The 13,325-nt window shown below is 38.0% G+C and overlaps 1 long non-coding RNA gene across 2 annotated transcripts in view; it reads right to left on the bottom strand.

Moving 5' to 3' along the window:
* Positions 1-13,325, bottom strand: part of LOC122553981 (uncharacterized) — an 84,367-nt gene that overhangs the window by 14,820 nt on the left and 56,222 nt on the right. For both annotated transcript variants that reach the window (XR_015757948.1, XR_015757949.1), the window contains exon 3: positions 6,191-6,253. This is a non-coding gene — a long non-coding RNA (uncharacterized LOC122553981). The remainder of the gene's footprint in view (positions 1-6,190; positions 6,254-13,325) is intronic.

The following is a 13,325-nucleotide window of genomic DNA, read 5'->3' as shown; positions in this document are numbered from 1 at the left end:
ATGACATGTTTTACAGAATTGCACTCTGTCCTTGTGATGTCTTGGCCGCGTAAAGTGCCTGTTTATTGATGTTTGAATTTTTCATTCTCCTAAATGTTGTGCCATAGGAATTCCATGTGCTAGTTGCAATATCTCTTTACAATATGCAATTCTGGAGAAGATTTGTAGCTCAGTTTGTGGATCAGCTTGTAAGTTTACTCACTGAGCTGGTAGATTTGTTCTCAGACATTTTGTCACGATGCTGGGTAACATCATCAGTGAGCCTCCAATGAAGCACTGGTGTTCTGTCCACTTTCTATTTATATGTCTTGGTCTGATGTGGTGGGTGATAACACTTCCGGTTATTTTCCTGAGACGTTGGTAAATGGGGTCCAAATCGATGTGTTTGTTACTGGAATTCCAGTTTGAATATCAGGCCTTTAGGAATTCTAGGGCCTTTACTCCAGCCCCTAGATTTCATGGTAGCCTACAAATCAACCACCACACTGAAACAGCTCTGGATGTTTTTAAAGGACACTACACCAACAACTGGCAGAATTAATTTCATATACAAAATACCCTGCAAGGACTGCAACAAACATTACATTGGACAGGTAGGCAGGAAACTGGCCACCAGGATACATGAGCATCAACTAGCTACCAAAAGACATGACCAACTATCATTGGTATCCATATACATAGATGAAGAGGGACACCAGTTTGACTGAGACAAATCATCCATCCTGGGCCAGGCTAAACAAAGACATGCACAGGAATTCCTAGAGGCCTGGCATTCAAACTGGAACTCCATTAACAAATGTGTAGATTTGAACCCCATTTACCAATCTCTCAGAAAAAGAACTGGAAGTGATATCACCCACCACAACAGACCAAGACACATAAATAGCAAACGGGACAGAACACCAGCGCTTCATTGTAGGCTCATTGGTGATGTTACCGAACACGGTGATGAAACATCTGAGAACAAATCTACCAGCTCAGCGAACAAACTTACAACCTGCTCCTTACAATATCTTCCCTGTGCCAATATCTAAAGAATAAACATACCCTCCTCATCTTCAAGCCTGTGTGGGTGTCTCTAATTCCTGATCAGAACTCTGTTCTCAATATAATAGCTTTCTGGAACTCCTTTTGCCTCATCTTCAGTGTGAGCTGTCTGTGCTCCCCTATTTTACCTAGGATCTGCTTCCTGAGCCTCACTTAATGCAGATATGCCAAATACTTTATTTGAATTACCCTAAACATTAAGGAACATTTTGGCTATCATGAGACCATAAAATGTAGGAGCAGTGGTAGGCAAATTGGCCCATTGAGTCTGCTTCACTTTTCAATGTCTGATCTAATTTTCAGTATTTTAAGTTTTTTATCTTCATTTCCATTTTACTCTTTTCAATTCCATTCCCAGCTTCTTCATTCTTTCCTCATGCTCTAACGGTAACTTTATATGAACAGATTCCAATGCTGCAATAGTTGGAGTACCCAGTCTCTCTTATATTAAGCACTGCTCATCTTTTAATCATCTCTGTCTTCTTAGTTCTAATAGGCAATTCCATTTCTGATTTACTTGCCAATTCAGTTACTTGCCAAACTGGCTTTTGTGATCTCTTATACGTTTGTCTGGGATATCTCTTCCACCTGCAGGAAGGCTAAAGCAGTTTCTAGAACCATCCTACTTTCAACAGAACAATATCTGCCATTACCTTTTTCCCTTTATCAATGGCAAACTCCACACCTAATCTTATATTGTCTTTTTTCCAAAATCCTGGACAAGCCCCCAAACTTTGTCACTACAGTTATGTGCTGGAAATCAAGTTCCACTGTTCTGAAAGTCATCACAAATGTGAAAAAACATAGTCAAACTATCCAAACTCCCCTATGTAGCTGACAAACACAGGTTAAAAGAAAATATTCACCAGGTTTCGGTACTGAACAAGAAAGTAACTATATTTAACCAATTGTAACTAGGAAATATTAATTGATAGCTTAAAACCTTGTACTTTCTTTTACACCTCACCTCCCACAAACAGTTATAAAGGATGGAAAAAGAAAAATAAACATTGGAAACTCAGTTTAATAGCACCAGTCTGGTTCACAGGACTCAATGAGTTGTTTCATTTCTCTTCATTCCCTTTTAGTTTTTTGCTGTTGACATGAGGTGCTCTCTTTCATTCACTGGTCGAGACTTCATCCTTTCACTCTCCTTAAAAATGCTTTTATCTCTCCACCAATTCAGAATTTGCAGAGAAAAGTGAATGAAAGACCGCTAGCTATTAAACTTTCCAGTGCCTCCATAATAGTGAGAGATATAGAGGCAGAGAAAGAATTTCTGAGAGATTCACTACCCTGTGAATAAAGAAATTCCTCTTTATCTCTGTCTTAAATGGGGGATTTATTATTCTGCAATTATGCCCGCTCACCCTAGAATTTCCACAAGCTCTCTGAAAACACCAGTCTGTTCCTTATCTCCACAGCTCTTTGGCACTTACTGATGATAGTCAGTCTGAAGCTTCTAAACAAAACTCTCTTTTAAAACAACTTGAAATAAAACCAGAATGTGATTTAAACACTCAAGAGCCAGGCACAATTGCAAAGAAAGGGAACAGTGTTGCACTGTTTCTTTTTAAGTTTGTTCCTTCTTTATTCAGGCTGGTATATTTCTTCTGATACTGGTTCTCAATTTGCATCATCAAGTAACTGGTGCTCGCTGTCTCCTTCTGTTCTGTTTGCGACCATGTGGGGAGTGAGCTGTTTGTTGATTGATCAATTAATTGTTGTATGTGTTTACAGCGTTCTATTTGGCTTTGTTTTGCCCACAATAAAATGGGCATGTTCAGATGCAGGAAATTACCACATGCAGGATTTTACAGTAACTGAACGTAAATGAATTTTTAGTGATTTTAGACAAGATAGATACAGTATCATTATGCCTAAATAACACTCCGAAGCCTCTCTCTGGAGGATGATGTCTACTCAGACTTTTCTATTATGGCATTCACTTTTTTATTGGTGGGAAGGGTAAATCATTGGTTGTTTCTGAAACATCAGATTCACCATTATATTCACTGCAGTGAAAAGGCATTATTTTCTTTTAGTGAAAATTCATATTGTGAAAATTCGATTGAAAAACAATGCAATTGACAGCATACATCATTAATTGTGCTTTAATAGGAAATTCTGTACAAAAAAATGATAAAATGTTGAGGAGTAGATTCAAGGCTATTATTGTTCCAATTATAGTTATGAGATTAGTTTAGCTTTTAAACTTTGTGATAATCATTTGAATCTCTTGAATCATCTATTATTGACAGGAGTGAGATTATTGAATAACTGTATCATAATTAAATTAAAGTACTTGCATCATAAACACATAATAACCTTTTGGGAATATTGTCTGTGAAAAGATTCATGGCAGTTTCTCAAAAGATTCTTAAAGTAAATCAGAGTATACACTTAAATACTGAAAATACTTAAATACTTTTGCAAAGTTTATCACAGTTCCCAAATTATTTATCCAATCCTTATTTTGACAATTCTCTAACATTATAATCCCTGCAGAGACAACATCCTTTAGAACTTTTAAAATATTATGTGACAGGAATTGGGAGGCCAGTTGCAAAAGTAACTTCTACATTTCTCTGATTTTAAATGCTAAGTCCTTTAGATGAATGTACTCGATCATAGAAAATGTCTTAACTGTTTGCTTATATTACAACACAATGATATATAGAGGTACCTAAGATCTATAATAATCATCATAACCCATTTATCCCAAAACCGTTAATCATGAAAATCACAGCAGTTGTATTAAATCAATAAAACAATGCATCTAATCATGGCAGTTTGAGAATTTGAATTGTGATTTAAAAATCTGAAAATGAAAGGCAAGTAATATAAAGTGACCATGAAATTGTTCAATTCTCATTAATAAAACACTGATTCACTAATGCCTTTTGCAGCAGGGAACTTTATCCAGTCTGGTCTGTATTTGTGTTCAGTCCCACAGCAATATAATAGATTCTTAAAATGCCCTCTGACATGGCCTGACAAATCACTGAATTTTATCAGAAATTGCTAGAAAAACTTAGTAAGTCTGGCAGCATCTGTGGAGAGAAATCAGAGTTAACTTTTCCGTTCCAGTAAAGAATAGTCACTGGACCTGAAAGGTTAAGTCTGATTTCTCTCAACAGATGCTGCCATACCTGTTGAGCTTTTCCAGCAATTTCTGTTCTTGTTTCTGATTTCCAGTTTGCATAGTTCTTTCGGAGTTTTTTTGTTTACTGAATATTATCAAGTTGCTGTAGAAAACTAGGGTTCAAGAAGACAACTCACTACCACTGTTTGGTGTCTGGATTTAGAAGGGGTGGCATATGACCAGGCTTTTGAATAGTCCACAAAGTGAAATTCAGAAAAATAACAGCATGTTTGAAATTGATAAATGGTTTTATTTAATGAAAGGGAAATGAATAGCTGTCGTTAATTAATTTTAATTTAACAGTAATTGCTTCAATATTACAAACATTTTGCCTTAATTCTGAAACTTTCCCCTTTACTGCAATATGTTTATGTACAGTTATTGTGAATCTTGAAAGACATTTATTCTCACTTGGCCAATCTTCTTTAGGCTAACATTTGAAAGAATTATCTGTTTGGTCCTGTTCTCCTGATCTTTCCCCTCAGCTTTCCAAAGTCTTTTCTTTTAGATGTAATACAATTCTTCATTGAAATAATCTGTTTGCAGCACCTTGTTGAGAAAATATTTTGTATCATCATATCACATTGTGTAACTCCTGTGTTTCTCCTTACCTTGCCGCTTGTTTTATTGACAATTATTTTCAATGTGGTCCTATAGTTTCTGACTGTCTGCCACGTCAATTTCCCTTCACTTACTCAATGAAAGCCCTTCATGATTCTGAACACCTCCATTACATCTCCCCTTAAACGTTTCTGTTGGAAAGCGAACAATTCTATTTTCACTAGACTCTGCAAAACTAGTGTTCCATATTTTTGATACAAATCCAGTAAATCTGCACTGTATCCTGTCTAAGGCCTTGACATCTTTTGTAGAATGTTACTTGAATCCACTTAGAACATTTTCTTTTTTTTCTTCGTTGTTTTGCTCCATTAAGTTGCTTTCAAATTTTTTAAAAATTCACTTCCAGAATGTGAGCGTCTCCAGCAAGGCCAACATTTTTACTCAGCCCTAATTGCTCAGAGAGCTGTTAAGAGTTAACCACATTGCTGTGGATCTGAACTCACATTTAGGCCAGACCAGGTAAAAATGACAGATTCCCTTCCCTAAAGGACATTAGTGAACTAGCCAGGTGTTTCCTGACAATCAACAGTGGATTCATGGTCATCATTAGACCTTTAATTCCAGATTCTTAATTGAATTCGAATTCCATCAGATGGCATGACAGGAGTTGAAACTAGGTCCACAGAGTATTAGCTGTGTTTCTAGATTAATAGCCTAGCAAAAATACCACTAGGCCATTGCCTCCTCTATACACTAAAGACAAATGCCTATGAAAACATATTGATGTCATTTTCTTTAATTCCTGCAAATTATGTATGTGTCATCTCTCTAAGCCAAGAACTAAGCAGTGTAGATAGACCAGGATACTATCTTGCCTTATCAAATCTTATTTGGTCTGAATAAGTGTCCCAAATCAGAAACTGACTCTGATAACTGAAACAAAGCCTGCTGTCTAATTGCTGGTGCCATTCTTGCTCTATGTCAACTTCCACCTAAATTACATATTGTTTATAGTGCCCCAAAATCCTGACATCAAATCTGTCCTGTATTTTTTATTCCACTTCGGAAATTGAATAGTTACATTGATAACCATCTGTTTATAAAGAAAATAGGTAATTTACAAATCCAGCCCCAGGATTCTTACATGTAATCCATCTGTAATAGCTGAATGTTTCCTATTGAAATTGTTTTGTACTTTGTTGCCATGCTTGATGGCAATCATCATTGCAGGTTCACCTATTTCATCCAAGAGTAAAGATTTGAATGATGTGGGTATGACACAGTTTAACAGATAAAATTGTGTAGTTTGCAGAATTTTGTTTGGATTGTACAACAGCATGTGCAAATTCACATCAGACAAGTCTATCTGTAAATCATGACATTTTGCAAACATTGACAGGAAAATGATTGAACAGGCTAACTATTCAAGCAACTTACCTTAACATTATTTAGCAAAGCTCCAGTACATCACTGTTGAAATTATCGTACATTCTGGTCATACTGGAAAATAAAAGCGCTCAGTAAGTTTAAAATTGAGACGTATTTTTAGAAATAAAGGCAGTAATTTAGTTGCTGTCATAAACCAACAGTGCCTTGTTTAATTTTAATTGTGACATTTTCCACGCTGCAGATATGTCAGAATAATAGATTTAGCACTGGACTTTGCAAAATGAGATGGAAGAGTTAAATTTCAAAACAATTGTGATGATGGTTCAGTGGTTACCACTGCAGCCTCACAGTGCCAGCGACCCATGTGCAATTCCAGCCTTGGGTCACTGTCTGTGTGGAGTTTGCACATTCTCCCCGTGTTTGCATGGTTTCCTTTGGGTGCTCCCGTTTCTTCCCACAGTCCAAAGATGTGCAGGTTAAGTTACCAATAGTGTTCAGGATGTGCAAGCTAGGTGGATTAGCCATGGGATACGCATGGTTATGGGAATAGGTTAGGGGGTGATGGGATGATCTTCGGAGGGTCAGTGTGGATTTGAGGTGGCGAATGGACTGCTTCTACACCGTAGAGATTCTAAGATTCTCATTGTAAGATAATGACTTTTCAAAAATTGCACAGTGATTCAAGCTGCTGGAATTCCAATGTACTAAACTATACAGTGAGTAAAGTTCTTCCTGCAATTTCTCATGCGTAACTGATTTCAGCAACAAAGAATAGTTACCAACACTTCTCATAATAAAAGAATTTGCATTTCAATCAATGATGGTCCCATTTTTATATATAACCCACAAGCCTGTCACACTTATTGAATTACTTTGTGAAATTTGGTCACTGCTACATGGATCAATGGCAGCCAATGTTTACACATCAGAGCTTAGAAAATAGGAATGGGAAGATCAATTGACGCTTTGCACGATCTTTTGCACTTATTCCACCATTTAACAAAGTCAATGCTGATCATTTACCTCAAATCCACCTTCCCACTTTTTCCATTTATTAACAGTTATCAAAAAATGTATTAAACTCTGTCTGAAGTACACTCAATGACTAAAAATCTGCAGCTCTCTGGGGTAGAGAATTTTGAAGGTTCATAATGTTTTTCAGCGTAGAAATTTCTCCTTATTAATGGCTGATGCCTTATTCTGTTTTTTCCAGCCAGAGAAAATATTTTCTCAGCCCCTACTTAGTCAAGCCTCTTAAGAATTTGATGTGTTTCAATTAAATTAAGTGTCATTCTTCATAACTCAAAGCCATTTATATGATCTTGAATAGTCATATAACAATCCCCACACTCCAAGAACCAATCTAGTGAACCTTGAATGCATTGAACTACCTCAAGTAAGGAGACCAAAACTGCAAGCAGGTACTTAGGTATGGTCTCACCAATGCCATGTCTAAGAGTTGAAAGACTTCATTGTTCTTATATTTAAATCCTTTTGCCAAAAAACTTAGCATATTACTTGCCTTCCTAATTGTTTGCTGTGCTTGCATTTTAGTAGCTTAGGATCAGAAGTAGACCATTCAGCCCATTGAGTTTGCCCTGCCATTCAATATGATCATGGCTGATTGAATTTGTTGACACCTTTTATCCACCCATCCCCACAGCCCTGTGCAATTGGTAATTATAAATCAAACAATTTTCTACCTGAAATTTACTTTGTTAGCTTTCAGTGACTTTTGTACAAGTATGCCCAAGTTCCTCTGATTGCAAATGTTTCTCAGACTCAACATTCAAAAAGTATAATTTTTTTTGTTTTGCTACAGTTCTTGTACAGACCCTTAACTTTCCAAAGAGATTTAAAATTGCAGTATCTAAAAGATACTGTGTCTTAAAATGTTTTAGACAAATAATTAATGAAATAAATAACTAAAGAACAATTTTGACTAAACACTGTTTTTGTTTTGTATGCAAATTATACTTCAACCACAGAATATGACATGTATGTATCATGCTCTGCACAGAATTACAGTCTTTTTAAGAACGCAGTGTACAATTTCTCTCAGATTCCAAAATATTTCTGTACCACTATTTTGTCAAGTCGCTAATTTTAGTAACCATTTTAGGCGTTTTCCTCAGTTTTATTACCAGCAATAAAGTATCTTTCACGGTTCCTTCTTCCTCATAGTGATGCCAGAACAAATCTCCTAGAATCTGTAGAAGGATGAAGAGAGAATCTTTTCAACTAGAGACAGACTCACTCCTGTATCAGGCTGTGTAGCTTGCAAAGTCAAGCTGCATTTTCTCTCTGCTGACCACATACCCTTCCTGCTGTTTGTCTTTGGAATTTACTGATTTGTAGGGATGCCAGCAACCTAATTTCAAAAATGTCTTCCTCTCCCTCATGGCAGAAGTGGGTACTGCAGATGCTGGAAATTAGAGTCAAGATTAGAGTGGTGTTGGAAAAGCACAGCAGGTCAGGCAGCATCCGAGGTGCAGAAAAATCAATGTTTTGGGCAAAAGCCCTTCATCAGAATGAGGCTGCGAGCCTCTTCCCCATGGCTAAACCAATTTGTGTACTGAGGTGCAAATGCTAATTAGCCATTCTTGACCTTAACTGTCTTTCTTCTTCAGAGCAAATGGATAGTTTGCAGCATAACTGCTTACAACCTAGTAGCTTGCACACCTTCCTGAGACTTTTTTGAGACTCAGAGACTAATGCCATTGTCTCCCAGTGTCCATACCTTTTGTCTTCTTCTCAATGAAATGAACTAAGCCTTTCTATGATCACTAGCAACCAGCCATACAGCTTTGTTGTTGGGCAATTTCAGAATTGCTCACAGTACTCTTGCATTTTCTCTCGATTTGAAACTATCATCACAAAATAAAATTAATGTTATAACCATAAAAGGTTTTCCTACCAAAGTGGATAACTGGGACTTCAGAGCATTGTATTTCACCTGAGATGTTCTTACCCACTTACATACCCCACTGCAACCTTGCTGCCTCATTTTCCCAGCTACAACAAACCTGGATATATTCTACTCAATCTCCTATATCTAAGCCACTGATACAGGTTGAAAATATTTGAGGCTCAAGTACTGATCTTTGTGATACCTCAATACTTACAGCTTACCAACCCCGATAAATGTCCAATATACGATTACTCTCTGTCTTCTGCGAGTGTTACCATACAGCAAACTAAATACCAAATTAGTTTTGAAACAGCAAATCGGTCACACTATTTTCAATAGTGCTTGTACAAAGGATGATGTTCTAGTCAGAACATAAAGAGAAATGGATGCTCCCTCTTTGAATAGTGCTATAGGATCCCTTATTTTCATCTGAACAAGCAATTGGGGCCTGATTTTTACATCTAATCAGTAAGATGATCTTTTCACCAATTCAGCATTCTTTCGGAAATGCATTTATATGTCAGCCTAGATTATGTGCTCAAACCCTGGGGAGAGGCTTGAATCTGAGTCATTCTGACAGAAGCAGAACCCAGCAGAGCTGAGTTAAAAGCTGTCTGTCCTTTCAATAAGAGTATTTGAGGACCATGATCTCAAATCAACGACTCAGACCATGTTTTACTAGGTAGCGGTGATCATATTATTCTTCTATTCTTTGGCTACGTAGACAACCCACAGCTGGCATCTCACGCACACATCAATGGTGCCTTCAGAAAATCCTCCAAATGTGGCAGCAATGAAGGCTGTCCGACAGTAGTACTTTCTCCCTTGTTCAGTTTCAAGATGCTACTGACTCAAACTCAGCTCCACTGGGCAGGATGTGCAATTCATATGCTGAATACCATTCTCCCAAAAAAACTTTCCTCCTTGCAACTTTGTTATGGCAATTGATCACTGAGGAAGAGGAGAGCTGAAACACTTTAAAGATATCCCCAGGACTCCCCTGAAGAAGTTGAATATACTTGTTGCCTCATGGGAGACCCTGACTTGTGGTGAACCAAAGTGGAGACCGTTCATTCAGGAAGGGAGTGAACGCATCGAGGGATTTTGTCCGAACATGTGGAGATAAAGTTGAGGCATCAGACAAAGCACAAACCTCCAAACAGTCTACCTATCTGCTTCTTCAAACACAACCTTTCCGAGATGCATCAGTGTCTGCAGATTACACATTGGATTGATCAGGCACCTGAGAACCTATCAAAGTAAAGAGGAAGCAAGCCATCCTTCGCCCTGAGACACTGCTTAAGAAGAAGAGTTTGAAAAATAACACTCGAAGATCTCAGGGGGTGTATTTAAAGAAGGCTCGAACATTTTCATTTAATATTCCAAAATTCACTTCTAATCAAACCTTTATGAGGCATTAATTTCTTCGTTCTCACTTCCCCCATCCCTAATATGCCTTTATCCAATTGTGACTGAACAGGAAATTGGATAACCTTTTCCCAGACCTTAATTACTGCCAACAGCTAGTAGGCTGAAAAAGACTTTCCTGACATTTTTCACCAAGGAAAATGCCTAAACTTCTCTTGGACTAACACAGCAACAAAGAACATGTTAGGAACACAAAGATTGAAAGCCATATCTTCATCTCAGTGACACTGGGCTCTTACCCTAATGCTATGCATCACCTACCCTGTTTGCACTGCATTTAAGCTGGTTTTCTTTTTGTTTTTTTTATCCTGGTAGAAGTTTTATTTTACTACCCTGCCAAATGATAGAACGGTGTAATTCTGATTAGGTCCATGGTCACTGGAAGTATGTTCAAAAATGTCTGTAACTAGCCATGGATGTGAGAAAGCAACATTAAAATTAATTTTGACTTAAATTGCCAGGTTTGGTACTGCTTGGTTTGGTAAGGGTGCAGTTTTACATACCACCTGATTTTATATATACTTGACTTCATGGAGTGTAAATTATTCTAGGATTAAAGTGGCTAGCTAACCCAACCAGGAGTTTCACAATTGGTCGGTTGGGTTAGAATTACCTTTATGTATATATAATGATTTTCATCTTTCCCATCCTGCTGGAAATCCTGCCCCTGTTCAACATTTTAATAGGATAGTTCTGAGTTGCAGTGTTATTAAAAACACAAACTTGTGGAAATACTCAGCAAGTCAGCCAGCGTCAGTGGAAAGACAAAGAGTAAACACATCAGGTCAGTGACCTTTTTCTTCAGAACTGGAAAAATTTAGAGATGAAATTATTTTTAAGCAAATACAGAAGAGGGGGAAGGCACATAGGCGGAGGAAAGGACAAAATCTGAGATAGGATGGAAGAGAGAAAGGCTTAATGGACAAGCAGAACCAAGGTATAAATGCAACAACTTAAATTGATATAACACCTTCAACATAATAAAATGCCCCAAGGTGCTGCACAGGAGCATCATAATGCAGTACATACCAGTGATTGTCCACTCTCAGAATTGGAGAGAGAGAAGTTGTTGAAGGGAGTTGAGCCACGTGAAGGCAAAGGTAAGGTAAAAATTGGAAACCAAGTCAATGACTTTGAAGTGAAAGCAGAAAGTGTCACTGATGTACATTGTTGAGTGAAGCCATATAGTAGGACTGTAGAATGTGTATAGATTCCCAGAGCAATATCTTTTATTTGGAAGAAATGAGTGGAGCGAAATGAGCAGATGTTCAATGTAAGAACAAATTCAGCCAAAGCTGAGGAGTTTTATTTGAATACAGCTGTTGGTCCATATGCTGCTTTTAGTTTTTCCTCCAATGATTTATTTTTGTGTCAAATCATTTCATTTCTTATTGAAATCCATTCATCATCACTAGGAACTAATTCTCGATACTCTCACTAAGAGAGTTATCCTGACTCTATTTGGATCTCCTACGATTTCACTGATGTTCCTAGTCTGCTGACAGTCTCAAGCCTTTCCTTTAACTGTCTTTTTGCTGCTGCAACAACAATTAGGCCGCTTACTTCGAGAGTACAAGTCTGACCAGATACTGGTGGCTTTGGCATATTCCAGAAGTATCCATATGTAATCCCTCCCTCCTTCTGCCTCATTCAGTTAAACATAATCATTATTTTATTAAATAACAAAGAAAAATATTCAATGAAAATGAAAACGAAAACACCTTTTTCAAATGCCCTTTTGACTGCTCATCTTGCTTTCATGCGGTAGGGTCCAGGAAACTCATATTAAGTTGAGGGATTGTTGGGCAACCCTGGAGGACTGGCAATCATAGAGCTGGCCTGTTCAAAATTGTGCAGGATCTAGCCCATCATGTCTCTCTGTGTGACCCATGGAACCACTGTTCAAATTGCAAGGAAGTGGAAATAACTGATTCTCAAGGAGTTATTCCTCCAATCCCAAGCCATGTCTCCCCTGCATATGCTGGTGGCAGTCTCACCTGATCAGAGGAACAGCAACAAGTGTGAAGATGAATAGTTTCTCTTTTGCTCTCACAGGCAGGGTGAGCTCTCTGCCTCATCCAAGGTCACCCCCATTGTTAGCTATGCCCTCCCTTCTATGGTCCTCTCCAGTCCCCTCACAAAGAAACACAGGGATCAAGATGGCAGGGCAAGCCACAGAGGACATGGGAAAGTGGAGCTACAGCAACAGGAACTAAAATAACTGAACCTTATGGGGCCAGGGGAATGAGTGAATTAGTGGGTCTATGAAAGTGAGTGAATCTATTGGAGAGAGTCTGAGGTTGAGTCTGAAAGGGACTGAGTGAGTCTACGAGAGGAAGTTAGTCTGTGGAATGGAGAATGTGGGAGGATATTCATGAATGAAAGTGGGAACCTGGAGATCGCAGTCATCTGGTTATATACACACATGCAACCTTCCCTTCCTTCAACCTCAAAAGCCTATCCACAAAGCAGGCTAAGGTGATCAAATAGGTGTATGACATGCTTGCTTTCATTGGTCAAGGCATAGAGTATAAGAAGCAAGCCATGTTGCAGCTGTGTGGAACTTTTATTTGGCCACAATTGGAATATTGCATACAGTTTTGCTAGTTAAATTAACAGAAGGATGTGAAGGCTTTGGAGAGGCTACTGAAAAGGTTTACCAGGATGTTGCCTGGTTTGGAGGCTTGAGCTATGAGGAGAGATTGGGCAAACTTGGTTTATTTTCATTTGAACATTAGAAGCCGATGGTCAACCTGGTAGAGGTTTGCAAAATTACAAGAGGCATGGATAGAATGGATAGTCAGAGTCTTTTTTTCTAAGGTAGAAATGTCAATTGCTAGGGCA

Source organism: Chiloscyllium plagiosum, unplaced genomic scaffold, assembly GCF_037043375.1.
Source record: "Chiloscyllium plagiosum isolate Xiang-an unplaced genomic scaffold, Cpla_swu_hap1 HiC_scaffold_8, whole genome shotgun sequence".
NCBI lineage: Eukaryota > Metazoa > Chordata > Chondrichthyes > Orectolobiformes > Hemiscylliidae > Chiloscyllium > Chiloscyllium plagiosum.
The sequence above is the reverse complement of the archived record's forward strand: the minus strand, read 5'-3'. Positions and strand labels throughout refer to the sequence as shown.